Raw genomic sequence first — 7,955 nt, 5'->3', positions numbered from 1 at the left:
ATAATCTATGCATATGCTCATAGTCTCATCCTTCGTCCTAAGAAACAACGCTAGAGCTCCCCAAGGTGAAACATTAGGTTGAATAATTTTCTTATCTAATAAGTCTTGTAGCTACACTTATAGCTCTATTAACTTGGTAGTGGTCATTTAGTAAGGTTCTCTTGATATGATTTATGTCCCAAGTACCAAATATATAGTGAAATCAAATACTCTAGATGGAGGTAATCCATGGAGTTCTTCTAGAAACACATCCTAAAACCTTTAAAGATATGGATACTTTTCCTTAGAGGATTCCTTCTTCTTTTCTAATTTCCCCATCTTTAAAGATGTAGTCATATTGATAATTAGTTTCTATAGGTTCCCTCAAGTCATATATCTTTACCATGAAGATTTTCCACCCCTTCCTTCTACATATTTTAAGCTACATGATCAAGATTTGATGAGGTTTTAACTCATGCATAATTCCTTGAATGTCTATAGGGTTTTCCTAATGATCTAGACACTCTATAATCTTAAAGAGACAGTCTACTTTTTCCTTATGCTCACTAAGCTAGTTTTTACCCATTATGATGTCATAGGACTCTAGAGGTGCTATATACAAGTTTTCTTTTGTAGAGAAATTCAGGAAGTCAACCTAGGCCTTAAATAGGCACTGCTCTACCTAAGCCCTAGTCTCATTTTCATATTCAATGGTCCATGGGTTTTCCATAAATCCAAATCTCTTAGGGAACCTACTTAACAATTTTAGGGAGATAAAGAATTTAGTTGTTCCTATATCAATCAATTTCTATAGGGTTTTCATAGATCTTAAACCCATCTAGTCTCTATTGGACCTAGTTGTTGTTTGACTTGTCAATTATCTAGTGTTGCATGTATCATTTTCCAATAAACATCATTCTATGGTGGCAATGGGGTTGAGGTGGCTCATTGGTTTTTGGATTGCTAGAGAACTTGTTGGTATAGTGATCCCCACCACATGTAAAACATCTTGGTGCAAGAGCACCCTAGAGTCTTACTTAGATTCTAGTCTACTTTTTGCTTGTAGGTGGTTCTATCCAACCACCAAGGTAATAATAATTGATCATAAACTCTCAATGTTTATTTGGTGTGTGTCTTGAGTTAAGTATGTTTAGAGTTTGTGATTTGTATGCTCAATTAGGCTCTAGAGTCAAAGTCTTAGGAAAGTCAACAAAAAGGGTCAAATTTTGACCAAAATCCCAAAATGGAATGGCACTTATGTATTTGATGTTTTTAAGTGTTTTTTTATCCAAGGATTTGATTTTGGATTGAGATATGCAAGTTAGGAGAGGGAATTTCTCAATGAGCAAAAAGTTGCTCGTGACAACTTTGCAACTTTGCAAAGTTGTCATGATAACTTTTCCTAAAAACTAGGAAATTACCTTAGTGGTTTTTTAAGCCTAACATAAGGGTCTAAACATGTGGGAGTGGGATATATAAGGTTAAACAAACCCTAACCTGAAAGTTGGGAATGATATTGTATAGACTGAGTTTTGGAAAGAACAAGATCTAGATGTATTTGCATAACAAAGCCTTCATCCAGTCTTATACATGGATTGAAAGGAATAAAATAATGCATTGATACTTTACCTTATATTTTTTACTTACCTATTGTACCATTGGTTTTGTGTTTTTATATGGTTGGTTATCATTTTGTTAATTTCTTGTATGTTGTTGATTTACTGTCTCGTTCAAAGCCAATCTTGTAAATATGTGCCCCACTTGAATTCCCATGGTTGAACATCTATGGCCTCTTGGAATAAAGTAGGAGACTTTTTATATAGTGTAAATATGGTCTTAAAATTCATGATTTGCAAGGAATCTTTTTTATTAACAAGCCCTAGGTAAGTGCAAAGGCATTCTGACTAGGTGCTTATATGGAGCAGGAGAAAGAGGGCTTGCTTATTAGATTGGGTGTGCCAATCAAGAAGTGTAGAAGTGAAGAGGCATGTGCCCAAGAAATATGTATGTAAGGAGGAGTGAAGAGGAGACTATTGACGCACTTATTGAGAGAAAAGAAACCAGATAGAGTCATATGCCCTAGAAACCCTCAAAAATAAGGGTTTGGTGAAAGTCCTATGTATGGACACTTTGGGGAAGTAAGACCTAGGAAATATTGAAACCTAGGAATACCTTAGAGAGAATTCCTAACCAAGTTGGGTGTTATTTTTGAGGAATTCAGAACTATTCTAAGAAATCAGGGTTGAGGAGGCCTAATTGGGGCAATAAGGCTACAAAGCTTAAAACCTTGAAAACTTAGGACTCGATAGAAAATCCAAAGATGAACTCATAAAAATGGATCAAAAATGGATTGAAGATAAGTTAGAAATAGTAAGTACATATATTCCTAGCACCAAGAGTAGTTTGGGAGAAAAAGTAGCTGAATTGAGCCCATGTGTGCATAGTTGAATTTAGAGGTATGGTAGATGTTTGAAGTTGGTGGAGAATTCTAAAGGAGATAGGGATCCTAGAAGTGATCTCTAGGTAGGGTAATGAGTAGTACACTAGCAATACCAAAGAATGAGTCTTAGGGAGAGCTAAAAGATCTCTTGATGGTTAGTTAGGACTCCCCATCAAAGTGGTATCAGAGCCATTAAAAAGCTTGGGAAGTATAGAGTGCATGTCAGAGGTAAGTGAATCCATAGGAGAAAGCACCATGGTGACCAATGTGGAGTTGGAAAGAGATTTTGCAAAACAATAAGAGAAGAACAAGCTTCTTGAGGAAGTTGTGGAAGAGAAAAAGAAAAAACTAGAGGAAGTTGTTGAAACTGCAAGAAAGAAGAAAGAGAAATTAGAAGTGGATAAGGAAAAAGGAAAGAATCAAGTAGAAGAGGAAATAGATCCAGAACCTAGACCCTCCATTAGTAGAGGAAACTTTTGTCAAAGCATTAAAGGAACTAAGTGGCAAAGCACTCGAAGGAATCCCTATCTTTATTGGAAGAATGAATGAAAAACTAGTTATGGAATGGATTGAGGGAATGAAAAATCACTTCAAATGTGATGAAATGATAGAGGCACAAAAGGTTAAGATAGTTAAATCAAGGTTAAGAGGACAAGCATTAACTTGGTGGAAGTAGTTAAATCAAGGTTAAGAGGACAAGCATTAACTTGGTGGAAGTTCTTGCAAGAAGAAAGAGAGAAGGAAGGCAAGAAGCCAATAGTCAATTGGAAGACTATGGTGGCTAAATTAAAAGAAAATTGTCTGTGAGAGGATTATGACATCCAACTACACAAGAAGAGATAGAATCTCAAATAGAGAGACCTAAAAGTGGCTACCTATAGTGAGGAGTTTCAATAAGCCTTAGGTTTAGAGTGCAAGAAAGTGAAAGCATTAAGGTTGCCAAGTATCTAAATGGTCTTAGATGGGGTATACAAGAAGAATTGAGTCTCTTTACACTTGATACCCTCCATAGTTGTTATCAGATGGCTATTAATGTGGAAGAAAAGTTGAAAAAGAAACAAGACTCAAGTACTAAGGGTAGAGGAAGAGGTAGAGATTCTAGAGGTGGACATAGAGGAGGTTCTAGTGGAAGAAGCAATGAGAATAGAGGCCAAGGAGACTCCATCTTTGTTGAACAAGCACATGAAGCTAATAAAAGAGGTGGTTATGGTAGAGGAAGAAGCTTTCCTATTGGTGTAAGAGGAAGATCAAGTAGATTTGGAAGAAGTCCCCATTTTTCTCCCATGAAGTGTTACAATATTGGGCAGTTGGGTCACCCAACTTATAGGTGTCCTAACAAACCATCATCTTCACAAGGGGAGAAAAAGATAGCATATGTACAAGAGGAGGATTCTCCTAGACACTCAAAGGTGAGCTTGGATTCTAAGAAAGGTGAAAATATGATGTTGAGAAGGATATTGATCAAAAAACCTACCAAGGATGAGAACAAACAAAGGAGGGCTCTCTTTAGGTTCAAGTTCAAGATATTAGGCAAAGTGTGTAGGGTCATAATTGATTCAAGAATTAGGATCTATTGGTAATGTCATTTCAGAGGAGGTAGTCCAAAAGTTGACACTCACCAAGGGGTAAGTGCACCAATTTGTGGTGACAAAAGGGGAGGTATAAGTGGACACCTTTTTTTTGAAATCAGTAATTTCTGAACTTCAACAAGAATTTGAAGATAATTGCGCTCAAAATTTTAAGATATGACAAAAACAAAATTACTAGTCCTTTGAATCTAGTTTCTAAACTACTATTTTTTTTCAAAATGGTTTAGTTTTAAGTCCTCAAAAAAGGGGCCAAAAAAAATGGTACTATTTATTCAGAAAAAAATATAACACAGTACAAAGCATGCCCCCCCTAAAATTTGAACTTTTTTTTTGAAATTCTTTAATCACTCTGGTCAAAGGTTAGCTAACACTATGTAGTTTATCCCAAATTTTTTGAGTAATTTTATGTGTATTTTTTAATTCGACACATATCAAAAACATGAAATATCTATGTGCTCCCCCTAGAAATGATTGAAAACTAATCTAAAATCAAAACTTTTTTTTTCAAAGTGTGTAGAATGGATTCTAGTTTCTAAAAAACTAAGTTGTTGTGAAATTTGATGAATGAGCTAAAATCTATAGCCCAATTAGTACATGTTGGTTTTTGACAAAAAAAATGGACATACATTCAAAAGAAATTATAGTTGAAAGGCTTGAAATAGTTCAAATAAAAAATAAATTATATGGTTATATAGCTAACATAGAGACCTACAATGTCATGCAACCTAATTTTATCGATGCTCAACCACGAGGAAACTTGAAGGAGAGGACACAAGAAAAATCAATCATTTTTTCTATCTTTTCAGAAAAACACGTCTTAGACCAGCTTAGAGACCACAAATCTTTGGGTTGGATCCCCAAGGAAAAACAAAGCCTTAGGCTTTGGTAGAGTGCAAAGCTTTAAATAGTGCATGAGCATTATAGCGTGCACATGCTATTTAAAGATTTTTTTAATTTGGGTCTTAATAGTGCATATGCACTATAGAACATATGCACTTTAGTGTGTACCCACTGTTAAGACCTAAATTTCAATAGAGAGGGAAGGAGAGAAGTAGAGAGAGAGAGAGAGAGAGAGAGAGAGAGAGAGAGAGGAGAGGGGGGATGGGAGTGTGTGTGTGTGTGAGAGAGAGAGAGAGAGAGAGTAGGGGATGGGAGAGGGGAGAGAGAGTAGGGAATGGGAGAGTGAGGAAGTGTGAGAGAGAGTAGGGGGTGCTAGAGAGAGTAGGGGATGGGAGAGAGAGAGTGAGAGTAGGGGATGGGTGAGGAGTAGAGATGGAGAGGGAGAGCGTGAGAGAGAGTAGGCAGTGGGAGAGGGAGTGGGAGGGGGAGAGAGAGGGGGGAATGGGAGTCTGTGCGTGTGTGTGTGTGTGAGAGAGAGAGAGAGAATAGGGGATGGGAGTATGTGTGTGTGTGAAAGAGAGAGAGTAGGGGATGGGAGAGGGGAGAGAAAGAGAGTATCCTGAGAGAGAGTAGGGGATGGGAGAGAGACTAGGTAGTGGGAGAGGGAGAGAGGGGGGATGGGAGTATGAGAGAGAGGGGGGAGAGAGAGAGAGAGAGAGAGAGAGAGTAGGGGATGTGAGAGAGTGTGAGAGTGTGAGAGAGAGTAGGGGGTGGCAGAGAGAGAGTAAGAGATGGGAGAGAGAGTAGAGAGGGAGAGACAATGTGAGAGAGAGAAAGAGAGTAGGTGGTGGGAGAGGGAGAGGGAGAGGGAGAGTGAGAGAGAGAGGGGGGATGGGAGTGTGTGTGCGAGAGAGAGAGAAAGAGAGAGTAGAGGATGGGAGAGGAGAAAGAGGGGGGATGGGTGGGTGTTTGTGTGTGTGTGAAAGAGAGAGAGTAGGGGATGGGAGAGGGGAGAGAGAAAATAGCCCAAGAGAGAGAGAGTAAGGGATGGGAGAGAGTGTATGTGAGAGAGAGAGTAGGTGATGGAAGAGGGAGTGAGAGAGGGAGAGAGAGGGGGGGATGGGAGTGTGTGCAAGAGAGAGAGTAGGGCATGAGAGAGTGTGAGAGATAGTGGGGGTGGAAAAGAGAGATTACAAGATGGGAGAGAGAGATTGAGAGTAGGGGATGGGAGAGAGAGTAGGCAGTGGGAGAGGTAGTGGGAGAGAGAGAGGGAGAGAGAGAGGAGGATGGGAGTGTGTGTGAGAGAGAGTGTAGGGGATGGGAGAGGAGAGAGGGGGGGGATGGGAGTGTGTGTGTGTGTGAAAGAGAGAGAGTAGGTGATGGGAGAGGGGAGAGAGAGAGAGAGTAGGTAGTGCAAGAGGGAGTGGGAGAGGGAGAGAAAGGGGGGATGCGAGTGTGTATAAGAGAGGGAGTAGGGGATGGGAGAGAGTGTGAGAGTGAGAGAGAGAGAGAGAGAGAGAGAGAGTAGGGGGTAGCAGAGAGAGAGTAGGGGATGGGAGAAAGAGTGAGAGTAGGGGTGGGAGAGAGAGAGGGGGGGGGGGAAGAGAGTGAGAGAGAGATTATGCAGTGGGAGAGGGAGTGGGAGAGGGAGAGAGGGGGGATGGGAGTGTGTGTGAGAGAGATCTAGAGAGTAGGGGATGGGAGAGGAGAGAGAGGGGGGTGGGAGTGTGTGTATGTGAAAGAGAGAGAGTAGGGGATAGGAGAGGGGAGAGAGAGTAGCCTGAGAGAGAGAGAGAGAGAGAGAGACAAAGTAGGGGATGGGAGAGAGTGTGTGTAAGAGAGAGTAGGCAGTGGGAGAGGTAGTGGGAGAGGGAGAGGGAGAGGGGGGATGGAAGTGTGTGTAAGAGAGAGTATGGGATGGGAGAGAGTGTGACAATGTGAGAGAGAGTAGAAAGTGGTAGTGAGAGTACAGGATGGGAGAGAGAGAGTGAGAGTAGGGGATGGGAGAGAGAGTGAGAGTAGGGGATGGGAGAGAGAATAGGTGATGGGAGAGGGAGTGGGAGAGGGAGAGAGAGAGGAGGATGAGAGTGTGTGTGTGTGTGAGAGAGAGAGAGAGAGTAGGGGGTGGGAGAAGAAAGAGATAGGGGGGATGGGAGTGTGTGTGTGTGTGTCTGTGTGTTCAAGAGAGAGAGTATGGGATGGGAGAGGGGGGAGAGAGAGAGTAACCCAAGAGAGAGAGAATAGGGGATGGGAGAGAGAGAGTAGATAGTGGGAGAGGGAGTAGGAGAGGGGGAGAGAGGGGGGATTAGATTGTGTGTAAGAGAGAAAGAGTAGGGGATGGGAGAGAGTGTGAGAGTGTGAGATAGAGTAGAGGGTGGCAAAGAGACTACGAGATGGGAGAGAGAGTGAGAGAAAGGGATGGGGGAGAGAGAGAGAGAGAGAGAGAGAGAGAGAGAGTAGAGAGGGAGAGAGTGAGAGAGAGAGTGTGTGTGTGAGAGAGAGAGAGAGAGTAGGGGATGGGAGAGAGAGTGAGAGAGAGTACACGGTGGAAGAGGGAGTGGGAGAGGGAGGGAAAGTGGAAGAGGGAGTGGGAGAGGGAGAGGGAGAGAGAGGGAGTAGGGGATGGGAGAGAGTGAAAGAGAGAGAGAGAGAGAGAGTAGGCAGTGGGAGAGGGAGTGAGAGAGCGAGAGTGAGAGAGAGACAGAGAGTAGGGGATGGGGGAGAGAGTAGGAAATGGGAGAGGGAGAGAAGGAGAGAGTAGTAGTGGGAGAGAGAGAACGGGAGAGGAAGAGTGAGAGAGAGAGAGAGGGGGGATGGGAGTATGTGTAAGAGAGAGAGAGTAGGGGGATGGAGAGAGAGTGAGAGAGAGTAGGAAGTGGGAGAGGGAGTGAGAGAGGGAGAACAAGAGAGAGAGAGAGAGAGAGAGAGAGAGAGAGAGAGAGAGAGAGAGGAGATGGGAGTGTGTGTTTGTGAGAGAGAGTAGGGGATGGGAGAGAGAGTGAGAGAGTGAGAGAGAGTAGGCGGTGGGAAAGGGAGTGGGAAAGGGAGAGCAAGAGAGAGTAGGGGATGGGAGAGAAAGTAGGTGATGGGAGAGGGAGAGGGAGAGG

This window comes from Cupressus sempervirens, chromosome 8 (assembly GCF_028749045.1).
Source record: "Cupressus sempervirens isolate cs-2001-9-10 chromosome 8, ASM2874904v1, whole genome shotgun sequence".
Lineage (NCBI taxonomy): Eukaryota > Viridiplantae > Streptophyta > Pinopsida > Cupressales > Cupressaceae > Cupressus > Cupressus sempervirens.
This window is presented reverse-complemented; position numbering follows the sequence as displayed.